Genomic DNA, 19138 nt, shown 5'->3' on the forward strand with positions numbered 1-19138 from the left:
TAGTCGGAGAAGAAACCCGGAGGCAGACGCATGGGATAGAGCACCGTGTGACTTTTCGTCGATATTTTCGTTCCCGCTTCTAATCCTCCCACCTGTTAGTATGCTGCGTCCGTCTTCGATATTTTCAATGTTCCTACTGCCGTTGACGTAATACCTGGATAATCGATTCTGTCGATGACCGTTCCATGTTTCCTGACTTCGACCTGCTAGAACAGGTGAGGCACGAAGTTGTCTACGAGTTTTAAATTTGCTAAGGTTGGGAAAACTTCTCCGCTATTTTTTTCACCACGTCGAATTGAAAGTAAAGGTCCGCTCTGTGAGGAAGAACGAATCCGTCGCCTACGTCCACGTCGTACTCGATTTCCCGGTTCGCTTCGTTGAGATTGGCGAACGTGCGACGGTTGGGAGGGAAAGATTGCAACTCGTAACTTTCAATCTGTTCCATGATGTATGGTTATTTATTATATGTTGATCTCGACGATGGCCGTAGTTGTGGAACCTGCAAGATCCACCGTCTCTTTTCTCGTTCGTGACCACTAACTCTAACTGATCTATCCTGTTGCGACATACTGGAAAATAAATCGGCGAAGAGGGTGTGTAGATGATCGGTTCCATGAACTCGGAACTGGGTTTGAACGTGGCGATGATTCCCGTCTGCTTGTGACTTCCTAACAACCCTTCAGATTTCGTGATCATGCCTTCAGCAACGTTGCAGTGAATGTGTTAACGTCTGGATGACTAGAAATTTAGGAATGTTTGCTCCTGTGTGCTTGATGCCAGCTTCGAGTTTGGTGTTGTTCTCGAAACCGAATAGTTCTCCTATCGTGCGCAGATCCACGGTCTCCGTCGCGGACACAATTTCAACTCTATGCGTGACGGAATTTTGAGAAAGGAATGTGCCTCAAGGTAACTCAGCTTGCAAAGTAGAAAGATTGTACTGACCTGGTGTGATGATATTTTCACTTCCGATGCTAATTTTGTTATTGTGCTCTGTGACGTTAGGTATGAGGTACATGCTGTAGAATGAGCGCAAAGCTATGGATTTAGGATAGACGATGTCGTCGTGCAACGTGAGTTTCAAGACCGAAGTCTCACTCGTGAGATGGAACACGCCCATGTTTCAGGTTCCACAGTGCTTTCTGGAAATTTTCGATCGTAGGGTTATTTATTTTAGACAGAAACATGAGCATGGAGAGACAGAGATGACCGCAGTTCACTTCGTCGAAACCTTGAATTCTCTCGTCGTTGTAGAAGACGTTGGAAGCTTTGAAATATTTTACTAAAGTCGACGGTGGAACGCCTCCGAATGAATCGAAAACGAAAGTGTTTGCATTTTTGAGATAGCATATCCAGTGCGTGCCTGGATTTTCGTAATTGTCCAAGTTGACGACCCCACACTCTTTTTTCGTTACGGTGGAGGGTAAAGAATCTGACATGAAAACGCCTCTGAAGTGTTTGATTTGTAATAATTTGATTAAAGATTCCATGTCGCGATTACTGAGCGCTTCTTCTTTTTTTTTAACTTGCTCATGACGCCCTTCCCTTTTTCTCCATGGCCAGATTGTGACGTTTCTGTTCTTCCAATTCCGCCTTGTTCTTTTTCGAGTCGATGACGGTTTTCGCGACTTCCACTTCCACCCGCCAAACTTCCCACAGCACCCAAAGCCGCTAAAATTACCGGAATGCTGAATATGAAACCACCAACGTGGTGTGTCTTTTTCCTAGAACGCTGCAATCTTTTTAATTGAGTAGTGCTGAGCAGCAATTTCATTCCGTGATCTTTCGTCAAGCAAGAACGTTTCTTCTCGCGTTGTTTTCTGGTGAGTAATCCATCCAGGGCACCCAGATTTTTTAGATTCCAGTACGGTACTTGGTACACGACACCCTTGGGCTTCATCGTGGGGAAAAGAAATTGTCTCTCGTAGAGAGACGGTTTTTCACGGTATGTATATATATATATATACATATTTATATACAGGGTGTTGCAAAATACCTGTTACAACGCTTGGGAGGTGATTCGACAAGTAAAAACAAGGAAAAAATGCCATGTGAAGGAATGTCGAAATCGGCACCGTTTTCGAGTGACAGGCGTGCGAAAATCGCCTCACACCATGTTTATGGCACAATAACTCAAGAAGGAAGAAAGATATCAATGTCGGAATAAAATAATACAAACAAAATCGTACCTGGCGAATACAATGGTGCATCAATTGAGGCCCAGTGTAAATTGCGCAAGGGGACTCTCAAAGAAAGTGGAGAATCCCCTGATTGAAAATACAAGAAATTTACTACTATCTTCAACATAATGTTGAGATCGGAATATAGACAGTAAAAAATGACGACGTATGTCCACATGTCCCACCACTGCTGGGACACCGTCCCACACCCGGGAAATAGGAAAATAACCGCAAATCTCCTGTTGTACACGGTCCACATTGCGGTACGAAGAAGAAAAGAAACCAATTTGTCGCATGTCTCACTACTGCTGGGACACCATCCCAAATGGAAAAAAATACGGGAAAATCATAAAAAAACGTTTTCAATCCCTTAATGTTGACACACTACTTTGCAGTACGAAAAACAAAAGTTAAACAATGGCCACATGTCGTCAGGCTGTACATACGTATACTACAAGAGAGCTCCCCAATGAAAGTGGGTAATCCTCGAAGGAATGAAGACGGAGAATGGCGAGAAAACGCACACAATGGCATGTAACATTTCCAGCCACAGCACATCTGGAAGGGATTACACTGAGAAGCGCACAACCTCCGCACATGCAGATCGACGGTATGACGTACAGCGATATCCAGCATCTTCACTCGCACCTTTCACTAAAGGACACTATGCGGTGCTGATACGGGCTCACAAACACCGGTATACTCAGAGACTTTGTTGAAAATGTCCACCATTGACTTCAAGACAAAGATGACATCGGCGAAGCACTGATTGCCGCGCAAATTCCTCTTTCATGTCCTTATTTCTATTTTGATCATTAGCACATGAAACATTTGCTACTCTAGCCTTATTCTTTGGATTATAATTATTTCTGTTCATGTCAACAATTGTCCCAGCAGCGGCACTAACACGAGCAACGAGATCCTCAGCACTTTCCAAGGGGGTTTCATACACTAGCCTTTTCATTTCTCCCTACACTAAGAAATCCAGTGGTGTGAGGTCGGGGGAACGAGGTGGCCACTGTAAGGGTCCACCCCTGCCAATCCAACGATCGCCGAAAATATCGTTGAGTAAGGCCCTGACTACCCTGTCGAAATGTGCGGGGTCGCCGTCGTGTTGAAACCAGATACGTTGTCTACCTGCCAGAGGCACGTTTTCCAAAAGTTCAGGCAATACGTCATGTAGAAACACCCGATAATTCCCACCACACAAAGTAGAGGGCAAAATGTACGGGCCTATCAAGTGGTCACCTACTATGCCACACCACACATTCACTGCGAACCTATGTTGATGATGGCGCACAATGATTGCATGCGGATTGTCCATATCCCAGACGTGGCTGTTGTGGCTATTGGACATGCCGTCCCTGGTGAATATTGCCTCATCGGTCCACAAAACTCTTGTTGGGAAATCTGGAATGGCAAGAGTTTGTTGCACGTACCATTGGCAGAAATCCAAGCGTAGGGGAAAGTCCGTGGGCAGTATGTGGTGCACCTTATGCAATTTGTATGGGTGCAATCCCTCCTCCTGAAGAACGCGGAACACATTGCTATGGTGGGTTTGTTGAGTACGAGCAATGGCACGTGCGCTGGAGTCAGGACGGTCTCGTATCGCGTCCAACACGTCCTCTTCAAATTGCATAGTGCGCACAGTGTGGGGTCTTCCACAATCCCACCTACGGGGTAGTAGAGATCCAGTTTCACGCAGTCGAGCATCAAGTCTTTGAAAGAGTGCATGTGCTGGTAACCGCCTATTGGGAAAACGTTCGTGATACGAACGCCGTGCTTCACGGCTGTTTCGGTTTGCCTCTCCATAAACGAGAGGCTCGTGGGTAGAGTACTCCACCATTGTCCTGTTCGAGAACTGCCCAGCAATAGGGGCACTGTCCCTCCGAGTGACGGATCACAACTACCGTGATTAGCATCCACGTAATGTCACACAGGTATCCACGCAGTTGTTGCAAACCGAGAAAGAACACGAGAATACGTACTCTACGTACAATATTCCTTGGCGCAATTCAACCATACACACACGCCAGACTAAACTCCACGCTGCGAGACGAAGAACAAGACAGGAAAAACAACGGTCGACTACACTCTCTACGTAGCATCCACCAACACTAATACGTAACAGGTGACCTACACTCTAGTGGGGCTTTCTCTATGAATTAGCTGAAATCAATCTGAGCGTAATTTGATGGCATAGCGTCATTTTCGAGTGAATTTCCTATTTCTCGAGTGTGGGACGGTGTCCCAGCAGTAGTGGGACATGTGGACATACGTCGTCATTTTTTACTGTCTATATTCCGATCTCAACATTATGTAGAAAATAGTAGTAAATTTCTTGTATTTTCCATCAGGGGATTCCCCACTTTCTTTGAGAGTCCCCTTGCGCAATTTACACTGGGCCTCAATTGATGCACCATTGTATTCGTCAGGCACGACTTTCTTTGTATTCTTTTAATCCGACATTGATATCTTTCTTCCTTCTTGAGTTATTGTACTTTACACATGGTGTGAGGCGATTTTCGCACGCCTGTCACTCGCAAACGGTGCCGATTTCGACATTTTTTCACATGGCATTTTTTACTTGTTTTTACTTGTCGAATCACCTCCCAAGCGTTGTAACAGGTATTTTGCAACACCCTGTATATATGTTCTGAGATTTTTTGTTTTTGTCTCGTATATGTTTTCTCCTTTCTATGATTTTTTTACTGCAGCTGTTAAACAAATTCTATTACGTGCTTCGTTTTGTTACCAGGAAGTTCCTTTGTCCCCTTGTACACGATTCGAGTTTTGTTCTCGATTTAAAAAAATAGCTTCTGGTCAGATAACATGTTAGCGTATCGATCTGGTAAAAATAGGTTGTATTGACCGTCGAGCAACAAACGTACTTTGGGACCATACTGGGTTCTGGCAATTTCACCGGAAGTTATCGTGTAAGGTTTATACACTTCCAATTCCTGAATTTTCATGTACTCGACTGACAAATTTAGCATTTGTTTTAATGCTCGAGCTTCATCCATTTTTTTTCACGGTGTGTTATTTATATATCGAAAATTTTTTATTTGTTTCGTAGATTTTTTTCCAGGGTGTTATTTATATATCGAGATTTTTTTGTCTCGTAGATTTTTTTCAGGGTATGTTATTTATATATCGAAGAAATTTTTATTTTGTCTGGTAGATCTTTTTTGCGTCGTAGATTTTTTCACGGTGTGTTATTTATATATATCGAGTTTTTTTGTCTCGTAGATTTTTTCACGGTGTGTTATTTATATATCGAGAATTCTTTTTTTGTCTCGTAGATATTTTCACGGTGTTATTTACATATCGAAGATTTTTTGTCTTGTAACTTTTCTTCGACATGTATATTTTTTTGTCTCGTAGATTTTTTCCAGGGTGTTATTTATATATCGAGATTTTTTTGTCTCGTAGATTTTTTCAGGGTATGTTATTTATATATCGAAGAAATTTTTATTTTGTATGGTAGATCTTTTTTGGGTCGTAGATTTTTTCACGGTGTGTTATTTATATATCGAGTTTTTTTGTCTCGTAAATTTTTTCACGGTGTGTTATTTATATATCGAGAATTCTATTTTTGTCTCGTAGATATTTTCACGGTGTTATTTACATATCGAAGATTTTTTGTCTTGTAACTTTTCTTTGACATGTATATTTTTTTGTCTCATACATTTTTTTTGACATGTACATTTTTTTGACACGTATTTTCTTTTGACACTTACATTTTTTTGACATGTACATTTTTTGACACGCATTTTTTTGACACGTACATTTTTTTGACACATTATTTTTTGACGATGTAAATTTTTCCGACTTTTTTTTGACGATGCAAATTTTTCCACGATTTTTTTGACGATACATCATTATTTAACGATACAAATTTTTTACGATAAGGAAACTTTTTTTGACGTAAATTTTTCCAACGACAACTTTTTTTGACGATGCAAATTTTTCCACGACTTTTTTTTGACGATACATCATTTTTTAACGATGCAAATTTTTTACGTTAAGGCAACTATTTCTGACGTAAATTTTTCCGACCTTTTTTTGGACGATGAAAATTTTTCCAAGACTTTTTTTGACGATACATCATTTTTTAACGATGCAATTTTTTTACGATAAGGTAACTTTTTTCTGACGATGTCCACAACGTTTTTTGACGATGCAAATTTTTCCGATAACTTTTTTTGACGATACATCTTTGTTAACGATGCAATTTTTTACCATAAGGCAACTTTTTTCTGACGATGACCACGACAACTTTTTTGACGATGTCCACGACAACATTTTTTTGACGATACATCATTTTTTAACGATGCAATTTATTTTACGATAAGAATTTTTTTCTCCAGTTATTTTTTTTATAGACCCCATCCCAATTTTCTTTTCGTGTTCATGGTGATGGTCGTACCCAAAGCTGCGACCCGTTCTCCCGAAGAAGCATCCCTGCTGATGAATCTCCCGAAGGCTGCATGTTCCAATTTTTATCTGCTTTGTGACGTTCTAGATCGGTGTGTACGTTGTAAGCGATGTCGTGATCTTTGCATGCTGCATCCAACGGATTCACTCCCTTGTTTCCTTTTTCCAAACGTCGCTTGAGTTTGGTACCGGGACCGCAGTACTGATAACCTGGGATGTGCATTTCGAAAGGTAATTTATTGATGATGTCGTTCACTAGTCCCTTGCTCTCGGCCACGTTCCAAAATTTCGGCGGAAGCGTGTTGATAATTTTGAACAGGTAACCTATTCCTTTGCTGTCGTTCACGATGAAGTTGGAGAGTTTCGTGCTGATCATGTCGACAATTCCTATTTTCTCGTTGTAAAAATTACGATTGCCTGCATTCTCTTCGCCTGCGATGACGAGTAAACGATCCACGATTTTCCTAACGTCGTCCACCCAAACGAATTCTTTCGGTAAAGTGTTGTAGCGTTTGACACCGCTTCCACTTATGATATCGTGCCAAATGGGTTTGATGAGATTCCTGTATTTCTCTCCGCTTCTAGATTTCACCCTATTCTGTGTGGCATCATTGTTTTGGTACATGGCATCCGTCATGATTATAATTTCCCTGTAACTCTGGTAATCTTCATCGGTGTAATCTTTTGGATATTTTTTGGCAACGAGATCCCACAATTCCACTGCACCTGGATACCTGGACCAACTATGTTTTTCACCTAAATTAACATTAATGTCGTTGCCTTTTAAAGTAACTTTCGATTTTCCAATTTTCCACACGACACCTTCGTTGGTTTCCATGCTCGGGTACAATCCGAACACCTCGTCCTTGTCGAATTTCTCCGTGGTCAGGTAGTTTTGTGCCAACGGACCCAACTCGATCTTCTCCGAAGAAGTGCTGCCTATGGCTTGACGTCTTGGCGGTTTTCTAAGTTCCTGAGGAGTGTGAATGCTGGAGAGACGCGTCGGAGGAAGATCTTCATAATTTCGAGCGGCAAGAGGTACGAGTTCCGTGCTCAGATCCTTGTTCTGTTCCGTGACATTTTTAATTTCCTTGCTGAGACCGCTGATGGCGTCGATGATAGGTTGACCTTCGCGCTTGTTCTCTTCGTAGAATCAGCGATTCTCGGATTTCCAACCTTTGAAGCGTTTCGCGAGGTAATCGCGCAGCTTAAGATTGTCGTATTCGATTTTTCGTTTCTTCATCACGTTATTTATACGTTTAAAAAGCCGTTGATTTTGTTTCTGTATTTTCCGTCGTTGGGTTTCCTCGTCATGTCGATCGTCGCGAATCCGAAATCGTCACTGTTCCAGGAAGAAGAGCAGCATTCCGAAAATTGATTGTAGTTCATGTCTCCGCCTACGTAGTCATCGTACGCGTGCTTGAGGTTGGTGTGATCTTGACGAAACAAAGAAATGAAATTAGCGTTGTCGCGTAGTAACTGTTTTGGAATTTTGAAAAACGTTTGAGCTAGGTAAAAGCAATCTATTCCTTTGTGACGACCTTGAGTGAAAAAGTTGCGAATTGCATCCTGGTTTTCCAGGATGACGTCGTCAAACACCACGACAGAATTTTCGTGACAATCGCCGAGTGGTTTTATTTCCGAAGCGAACGTTGCAATGTCCAGTCCATCATACAGTTTCATCAGTTGCTGGTATTTAGTATGCTCCAAACTTTTTTGAGAACACGTACAGGTGCCTGTTCTTCCAATCTAACCAATTCGGCGCGAGGAGAAAATTGTCCACCAGCATCGTGGTTTTCCCACAATCAGAAGGACCTACGATTAGACAACGGATGCTGTCGGGGAGCAACTCGCCGTTTCTTTTAGTTTGACGTTCCGAATCGGGTAGACGCTTCACCACGTTCCACGTACTCACAAGATCACTTCGTTCGCGTCGATCCAACTCTTTTCCGGAAGTCCCAGCCATTTGACAAACAGTTTGTTATCTTTCCTACCCAATACTTTCTCGATGAGGTACGTGTCGGCGTGTTTCGTTTTAGAGAGTTCCTCTTGGTAAAACCTTCCTTTCAAAATTACACCGCTACTATCTTTTATTATATACGTGTGACGGTTTCCGGGTAAAACTCGAATCACGGTAAAAAGTTCCGTGCTCCAATTTTTGGTGAATCCTTTCTCGAAGGTGCGTTTGAATTTGCTGATCCTCACCTGATCTCCAACTTTGAATTTTGATTTCTTGGTCGTGGGACTGTATTTTGGACAATAAACCGTAGAAATTAATCGCTGTTCGTCGGATTGTTTAACGTCCGCTGGTTTTATGCGTATCGTACTGTGAACGGTGTGATTGTAATCGTCAACGAGTTCCGGCAGGATGTCGACCCACTTGTAATTTCCCCGAAGCGTGAATCGTTTCCACATGTGCGTTTTCAAGGTTCAATTAAATCTGTCCACGATGCTGGCTTTGATGTGACTGAAGGTCGAATAATGTCGAATGTCATGTTTTTGAATGAACTGCCTGAACGTCGAATTGTAGAATTCTTTTCCGTTGTCCGTTTGGAGAAATGGAGGACATCTGTCATCGAAAATGGTTTTGAATGCTTTCACCACGCATGTTCCCGTTTTGGCTTTCAACGGCAGAGCCCATGCGAATTTTGAAAACGTGTCTATGACGGTGAGGAGATACTTGCGACCGTTGTTCAATTTATGTACATTTTTCAAATTACCGCTGCTCATTTCCATGAGGTCCGCCTGCCATAGGTCGTCGATACCCTTTGTTACTACAGCTAAACGTTCGTAGTTGCGACGTGTAGGTTTGTACAACTCTTCAACTATTGCTTGCCTAGACATTGAGTGCGAGATTTCGCTTGAAGAGAATAACCAACATGATGGGATTCAAAGAGGGTGGTACCTCACTTGTGTTTTGAATGATAAGTTTATCACCTGCACTCACATCGAACACAGTAAGATCTTCGTCTTGGTGTATTTCATATATGATGTGTGTTTCGTTCCAATGTGCCAAAGGAATGTTTCCTGCTTTCTGGACACCACGATTCGATATTAAGGTCAAGGTGGGAACACTAGCTTTTCTGCCGTGAGACCAATACGAAAATTCGTGTATCTGAATAGTGCCATCGATGAGAAACTTGTAATACGGATGATAAGGATGCAACATGTAAAGTTTGTTACCTACAACGAACGTGGAAATTCTCTGCTGATTCTGTACGCTGTTGATTTCGATGGAATCCAGAGAATGCAGTTTGGCAAATTTAGTATCGACACTAACGAGGTTAGTGAAGCTGTCCCAGTGTACTTTGTATGGGCAACAAATGTTCGACGATGGTATCCATGACGGAAGAAAACAACGGTTTAATTTTTACTTCGACGTTCAACTGTTTGTAGTTTTTGTTCAGTTCTTGCAACTTTACACCGAAAGCGGCCAGCGTCGATTCCCGAGTGGCGGCATTGGTCTCGAGAGCGCCAACTTGTTCTCTGACTCCGACGACGATCTGCTGAAGATTTTCCAGCAGATGAAATTTGGAACTTTTCTCGCTAAGATCGTTTATGATGCTTCTCATATCGGTGAACTGAGCATGGAAATCGTTCACACTCTGCGATGTCGGCAACGTGGACACCATGTCTCGAAGCGAAGCAATTTCATCTCGAATCTGTTCCGTGTTCGTCTCTTCGCTTTCTAATCGTTTCAGTATGCGCGAAATGCTTCTTTTAACGGCGTGAAGTTCTTTCGACGTGGGAAGATTGCCTACCGTGTTTTCGAGTGCTGTCAAAGAATTTTTTATGTCGCTAGATTCGGACAACGTGGACACCGCCGTTTTAAATTTGTCCAAATCTTATTTCGAAGGCACGCTCGTCTGCAAAGTTTCGAGATCACGCTGTATATTGTCCAGTATGTGATGAAAATGATTGAGATTTGATTCGACGTTCAAATTTTCTAAATAATCGATCTTATGCTGAACCGTGGTTAACGTGTCTTAAATGCTTGTCAATGCGCTTGCATGAGCGTGAATCTCTTCGTTGATCAACTCCAAAGACGCCTGGAGCGTAGCGATTGTAGTTTGAATGTGTTCGAAATCTTGGTACACTTCCAATTGAATCTTGATGTTCGCTACGCTCTTGCTGATCACTTGCAATTCTTCGGAGGAAGGTAAATTCGTGATGGTGTCTTCCAAAATCTGCAATTTATTTTTAATTTCTTCGAGCGTCTTGTGAATTTCTTCCTCTTCGATCGCGTAATTTGGAGATGGCATCGATCGAGTTTTGAAGTTCGGACAATTTTTTTCTATGTTGGAAGTTCGCTCTTCGATTTCAAGTTTTAATTTTTCCAAATCTTTAGTTTGAAACTGTTGCAATTTAGCTAAATCGTTCTGAAGCGAATCCAAGCTCAACTGTATATTTTGAACGTTATCAAATGAAGAAAAGTCGATGTAATTGTAAATGTAACAGAGATTTCAGTTCGGAATCGATTTTGAGAATGGGATCCAAACATTGTGACTGAAGACTGGCTATTTCCGACTGCAGACTGGTGTTGAGTGTATTTTGCAAAGCAACCAGGTTGCTTCTCAACTTTTTAACTCGAACGTCCAGCATGAGAATTTCGTCTGCATGGTCCACTCGCTTCGTGTGTCCGAAAATGTCCTTAGGCATTATGGTTATTTATTATCGAATACTGATGTTCAATTCCACGAACAGAGGAATGAGGTTGTCGTAATCTCCCAGAAGTTCAACGTAAAGATAATCTCCTGCAGAAACATCGTACGTGGTTGCGGAATCCATCTTGATTCGATACATATTACTCCCTGGTGAAATTTTGATTTCGCCTGCATTCTTCGGATTCACGTTGATCCGAAGTTTCCCGCTAATCGGAATTTCGTAGAAATTTAAATTGTTGTTGAAGACATAAAAAGTTTTGCTGACGTCGTCGTCGAATTTCGTCCAAATGCTGTTCAGGTGAATGATCAACAGACCGTTGAGTTTAGGTAACATTGAAGGTAAGAGGTTATTGGAATTTGGTGGTGCAGTTTCCATGATGGTCTGCTTTCTGTATTCGAACAAATTCATAGGCATGGTTATTTATTTTTTGTACGTGCAAAATTTTTTTGTCATTTCCAAATTTTTGGTTTGATGTTAGGTTTACTTTTTTCAAATTTGTAATTTTCAATTTATTTTTTTTGGTTTGATGTTAGGTTTTTTTTTGCTTATGGACATTTTTAACATTTTTTTGCATCTCTCAAACGGTTGTGTCCCCATGGGAGTTTGTGGATTCCATATTGGAGAACGCACCTCTTGTCGTCGTTGGGATCCAAGGCGATCTTTCTCACCTCGTTGGTGGTCAACACATGGTCGACGCTCTGGATGCGCTGTTCTGCTCTTAGAACCGACAACCTGGTCTTGAGGCAATCGACGAAGTCCTCGAATGTGAGATGCTCCCGGACCACCTGTCTGCCGACACCCTTGGCCTTCTTGGTAACGCTGCCCTCGGCTTTGATGGCATAGGCCTTGGCGCGAAGACCTGCAAACTCAAGAATCACGTCTCCGTCCTTCTCATCTTTGAGTTTGCCAGGCACCTTCTTGTTGCGGGCCAGGATTCCGTACTTGTTTTGCTGGGGATAGCCCGAGGTGTCGAAGAGGTTAACCAAAGATGAAACTCTGGCTATATCCCTGTATGTATCGGCTGTGCGGACGTGGTACACCAAGCTGTCCATGTCTGTGTAGAGGAGCGAGATATTGTGGCTGTAGTGTGGACGTAATATGTCGTAGTACGTCTCGAACATGTGTAGCTTGCTCAGATCCAGAACCATGGCTCCAACGTAGATGGGCTTGGTGAGCCTCACCTCACCTTGCTTCATGTGAATCAGAGCCAGCTGCTCGTTGTAGATTGTTCGAGACTTGAACAATGGACTCGCGACAAGCTGACGACATCGCTCTTTCCTCGTCACCAATTTTATGTCCACACGATTCCGCACATTCTCCATGGTCTTGACAAACACCGCATTATTCATGAGCTTGAAGAAATCCTTATCAAGCTCGGACGTGGCTGCGGTGCGGTGTTTAGTGTTGACTTCAATATATGGACGCAACCATGGAGAATGGTTGAACTTGAGGATGCGGTGAACTGTGTGGACCGTGACCCCTCGCTGCATCAACCACCGGAGATTCTGGTAGTGCAGGACGAAATCCATGACGAGCTTCGTCTGGTTCGAATCGGGTGGACACTTGAACTCAGGTACTGGGGGAAGATCGCAAAATACATGTTGTAGCTTCTCGGAGAATTGCAGTTCAACCTCGGCGAAGAACCCATGTTCCGAATCGTCGAAGCAGTAGAGCTTGTGGCGAGCGAACTTCTTGGCAGCGATGTTGGAGCCTCGAACATGTTGGTAACTGCGTTGATCCCGTCCGTCGAACATTGACAAGCACCTGCGACACACCTCGACGTGGTGACTATCACTGCTCCGTTGGCTCGAAACAAGTCGGGAGAGAGAGCGAATAAGAGTGTAGTGATGGTGAACTTCATCCTTGATGAGTAGGAGATGGATTTCTCGAGCATCATTGGTGTCTACGTCGCTTACCCGAATAGGGTATACTTTGTTTTTCTCCTCTGTGAGGCCATAAACATTGAAAGCCAACTGCGGGTTGTGTGTACGGGCCTCGAACTTGCGAACATCCGAGACCTCCACAGGGTAGTCGATCCCAACCATCGCATCTTTCAGCTCCGACTCGTACTGCTTGTAGTGGCCAACACGGCGTGGATGGTCTCTACTGTTCACAGGGTGCAATGCTGCAAGCACCGACCAGAGGAAGCACTTGGTGTCTCTGTTCTGAATATTCAGAACAGCCTTTTTTGCCACAATCTTGAATGGCAGGGGAACATAGCTGGACCCCGAGAGTGGCATGAACTTGGTAAGTTTGACGCAGAGTTTGTGCGGGGTGCCACACAGCGAGCCACCTGAGCCTTTAGCCTCGTGCTCCTCCTGTTTGGCCAGCAGCTCTTCGACAAACATGTCGTAAATATTTGTAAGGCTGTCGCCATCCGCCAGATGCAGCGTCTTCGCCTTGGTGTTGTGGCAGAAGCTGTACGTTTCATTGGTTGGTTTCTTATACTGGCAACATAGCGAGGCATAGAACTTAGTAGAATGCGTGGCAAATGCATCGCGAAGGATGGAAATTATCCTGGCCTGTTCGCAATCTAAAAAGCTTCGCACGTTGCATGAGCTATCCGAAGTGAGAACAAAGTCTTCCAATATACTCTCGAAAGCGGTTTGATCTGCTTTTGCCACAGGCTTCATGCGTTTGGCAGATAGTGCGTTGATGGGAGCTGCTTCTGATTTCCTCTTGGTCGAGGTGGACGATTGTGGAACTGGGGCTCCGTCTTCCAAGTCGATGCCTTTTTATGTTATTTATAGTAATGTGTCTGCCACATCCGGAACACTGTTCGGTAGCAGCCACATGTTTACCAGGCACACAGGTACGACAATGTTGTGTGTAATATTTACTTGAAATATTTTTCTCGCACACAGAGCAAGTCTTCATGGAGCGCATGTCGGTGAAATATTTTTTACGGTATGTTATTTTATATGTGTTGTTTGGTTGGTGAAGTGTGTATGTTCACAAAAAAAATCCTTACAAAACAAAATGTTGTGAGGCTAATTCGCAATACTGCTAGTTTGGTTTTTTTTATTTATGTATATGTTATTGTTGGGTGATGTTGTCTTCCACAAATATGCTTCTTAATTAACCCTGTAAATAAATTTTAAAAATATATATATATAAGAAAATTTGTTTGCGGATCGAATGTGTACATAATTCTATTTAACTTGTTCTACCAAACAATCTGTTTCTAACCCTCAATCCTCTTGGCGTATGAAATATAAATTATAATTCCAGAAAACAGTTATTCCCAGTAGCTATTTTTTAAAAAATCAAACAATAAGCATTACACTAGATTCTCGCTAATTCAGCACTTTCGCGAATTCGGAATGGCCAGATTAGCGAGAGGGTCAATAGCAATGGCTTTCTGCGAAGAGCCTCGGTTCAACTTATCTAAAATTTCGAATTTCTGCTTGAGGTCAAGCGTATAGAAGCCATAGTATGTACTGAACTTTACTGTAAGAAAGTCACAATTTCAAATACTGTACCTATGTATAGCATTGTTTAACATTCTTTTTAACTAACAACATTGTTGAACACAATAATTTATTGTTGCGCGCTTGAGTAACTACAGGTCGGATGTGGTTCGGACTACTGAGAGGGGCAGACTATTGAGGGCCAGATTAGCGAGAGTCTAGTGTATTTATGTTTATACTATTTGTCGAGCAATATCAGATAAAACAAGAATGGGTTTTCTACAACCCATAGTTTATGAATTACAAAACATCTTGGAAATTACATCTTGAAATTTTAATCCAAAATAACTCGAAAACAGCAAGCACTAATCATCATCTCTCCAATAGGTTGTAGAATACTTCTAATTTTTTTTATCGAATGCTATTAAAATTTTCGAATTAGAGTAGAAACTAAGCCAGCAAATCAACTTTCTCAAAAAAAAAATGTCTGTATTTCCGAAACTTGAGGGGGTAGATTCGATTTTATTTGCTAGTCGAATAGTTCTCGTCGAATCCTATCCAACAAACCTAAAATCATCATCCTAGCTCAATTAGGAGCCAACAAAATCAATGTCTTGGAAAACGTCTTAAGATATTTGTCTTAAGAAAATTTTCTTGACAAACCGGAAGTCAACTTTCTTAAGGATTAAGATATTTTTCTTAAGACATTTTACAAGACTTTGATTATCTCGACTCCTATGGGACCTAGAACCATGTAACTTTGGTCTATGTATATACTAGTGCTTGGCCTTCCCGATGGCGCAGTGGTAGCGTCTAATCAAGGGGTCCCGGGTTCGATAGTGGCTGGGATCCTACTGTAGGTCCAGTACCGATTAGCCTTACTGTGCATAAAGTGGACTTAAAACACCAACTCAAAAACAAATATACTAGTGCTTCTCCCACCTTAGAACCTTCACAGACAAAAAAAAGGTTAATTGTCCCCTTGTGCACATGTATAATTTAAGACTCCAACCCAGAGTTCCCGGCGGAGGTGGTTCGAATCCCACTGTAGGTCCAGTCCCGATTAGCCTTACTGTACATAAAGTAGACTTAAAACAACAAATCCAACCCAGAGTACACGCGTCAATACCATCCACCATGAGTAAACTAACATGATCATAATCATCGTCCCTCCGATTGTTACCTCGCTTTTATGTTATTCGCTATAATGTGTTTTTTCGAGCGCACGTTATCTATGCTCATATTTTGTTTAGATGTTTAAGCAAAATACTTCGTGTTCACTAACACCACTCGCAATTATTAGTATTAACACACACGCAAGAGAAATAACAAGAAAAAAAACTTACCTACAAAAGCTGCTAGCAATTTAACACACACAAACGGTATCGCATATATAACTTTTAAGCACAGTTGCAAAATAAGAACTGGTTCGACAGCCACAAATACACAAAACTATGTTGGCACAAACGGTATCGCGTATATAACTTTTAAGCACAGTTGCAAAAACGTTACTCTTCTGTACAGAAGCTTTCACACTACTGTGTTTGATCTGACCTACATCGACACCACAAAACGAAAGTCATCTCCCCCACCCGTCGATTGCGATGTAAGCAAACTAGGTCGTATCAGTGTTGCCAACTCACTAGGTCGTATCAGTGTTGCCAACTCACTAGTTGCAGCAGTGAAATATCATATGGTGAAATATTCGTGGGTTGGCAACACTGCGATCCCACTGTGGCCAAAAAGAGGGCGTTGAACCGGGCTGCTTAAACTACTAAAGTGTGCGAAGCAAATCAGTGCGCGCTTCTGCAAACGGCTGTCAGCCATGTAATCCTTTACCTCTCGCGCGTTCATTGGTTGAGCTCTCTCTTGCGCAGAGGACTTGTTTTCGTTCGCTTCCCCCACAACAGAATCCTGGTTCAGAATATTTATTAACACAGTTAGTTTTTTTTTTTTCAAGTAATGGGGCAGAAAAGCCAATTTTGAAGTTGCCGTCATTTTGTTATGCGAGTTATTTCACATTCTTTTTCCTGTGTTATTTCTTACGGTTTTATGATGAGGCTGAATAATACTTATATTCGGGTTTTAAAAAATATTTTTGGCAAATTATGCAAACAGACCCTATGAAGCATATAGACTCTATAAAATCTTACATTATGGAAATTTAAGGATTTACAAATACGAAAATAAAATATATGTAAGTGTATGTGTGTGGGGGTGCAATGTTTCATTACAGTCAGCATAAAAACTGTTTCTATGAACTTTAAATCTACTGTATTCACAGGTGAGCTAATCGGGACTGGACGTACAGCTTAAAGTGGGATCCGAACTACTAAGTGCCTCCATTGGGTATCAAACCACTCTAATTACATGAGTATAGTTAGTATTTTATAATATATATTTAAAGGAAATACTGGATTTTTACAAATTTTGATAATAACTAGCTGCGAGTAAAAAACCAAAACTTTGGTGTCGGAACAAGAAAAATATTTCATCCCTATCCTGACTTCCGAAAAAAATTGCTTCATTTTCGAAATTTCCGAACAGTCAGTATAATGTTCGAATGCTTGTGAAGTCAGAACTCAGGAAACGGTTAGACAATACAACGGTGCCTGGGGCATGATATTTTATTATTTGAACATAAAATGACTGTGTGCTAATTAGTCTGACAAAGACGCATAAACTATGGTTTAAATATTAGACCTACCTATGTTTAGAAATAATTCCACACAAACCATTTCTAGTTGATCTACTCGCGCAATAATGCATTTGAAGTTGACAGTTTCAATAATTTATAATTAGTCTATATTTTTTTTTATTTTTAAAAGTGAGGTTTTACATGAACACAAATAGTTTTTTACTTCTCTACATATCATAATGAAAAAATAAATATGCTGACCAAGGCAGTAATTTATTTTTATTAAAAACATAAACTAAACGTAACGTTTCAACCTTCTAGCAAGGTCTTCTTCAGACTCTGTATCAAGTACAAAAGTAACAAGATACAAAAACCGGGCATTATATATACACAAACATTACTCTCTCCAGACTATTAGAAAGTTGTTATGGAACTTTCTAGCAGGTGGCTTCCCTTGTCAACTGTACTTTCACCTAAAAGGCTAAACATATTTACTTCCATATAGAATGTGGTTGGGCTTTATATCTCACGCTCTTTTTCCTTTATTTTTCTTCCTTCTCCTTTCCTCTCCTCTTTCTCTCTTGTCCTTTTCACTCTGTCTAACACCTTCTTCCATTCTTTGTTTAACTTCAGTCCCCCATTCCAGTTCATTGTGTCTTCTTCACCTTTCTTCTCTATTTCCTTGGCTTCCTTCCATTTTCTCACTAGCATTCTCTTCTCCCTTCCTATCTGCTTAGCCTCATCCCACTCTATGTCATGTCCTGTTTCTCTCGTGTGTTTAAATATCGCATTTCTCTCTCTCTTAAGTCGTACATCATCCCTATGTTGTTTCAACCTGTCTTTCAGTCTCTTTTTCGTTTCTCCTATGTACACACTCTGACATTCTTTACATTTTACTTCGTAGATACTTCGAAGAAGGTGTCAGAAAGAGTGGAAAGGACAAGAGAGAAAGAGGAGACACCGTCAACTCTCAGATTTAACACTACTCTTCAGAATCATTAATGGACAACTTTTCACCAGCGAACTCTTGCCACTTCTTAATATCAGAATCCCACGTCCCAACAGTAAATGCAACAACTTCTTTTACATTAAATCTTCAAGGCTATCCTTAGAACAAAGATCACTTCTCTACAGGCTACAAACCATTTACAACTCATTAAAAGACGCTCCGGGCTTCCATTTATCAAAGCAGACTTACAGAACGGCGTGCATAAAGCAGCTGAAGTATAAATAATATTATTTTTGATCTAGTTGTTATTATTCTTGTTATATATGTATATGTGTGTGTATGTGTCCATCTTATTATTTTGTTTATTTCTTTTCCGGTTGATATCCTGATGTAAAAGGGATTTTTCTGTATTCAGGACTTTTCAAATAAATAAATAAATAAATAAATATAGGTAATTATACGTATTTGTCCGATGTCCGGCGATTACCCGAGCTACACTAATATTTCGATATTTTTAAAGGTCTATTCAGTTATGTCGAATCTTTGAAACTGTCAATTATTTCGACCGTGAATTTCGTTATAACCTCCCACATAACAAATATCGAAATTAGACACTAAAAATTGATAGCAGATATGACTATATTTTCCTGTTTCGTGTCTCACTATTCCATCATGACTTACGTGACTTTAGTTCACTATGACTTTGTTAAAATTAAACATGAGTACATCTCTACATGCAATTACTCAATACCAAGTTCCTACCTGCAATGTTTACTTGACATTCGTCACTCACTTTCTGTTGACTTCTCTAATTCCGAATACCTGAATTTCTCTTATCATTGAACCGTCAACACAATAATCA

Source organism: Lepisma saccharinum, chromosome 4, assembly GCF_977018435.1.
Source record: "Lepisma saccharinum chromosome 4, izLepSacc3.1, whole genome shotgun sequence".
Lineage (NCBI taxonomy): Eukaryota > Metazoa > Arthropoda > Insecta > Zygentoma > Lepismatidae > Lepisma > Lepisma saccharinum.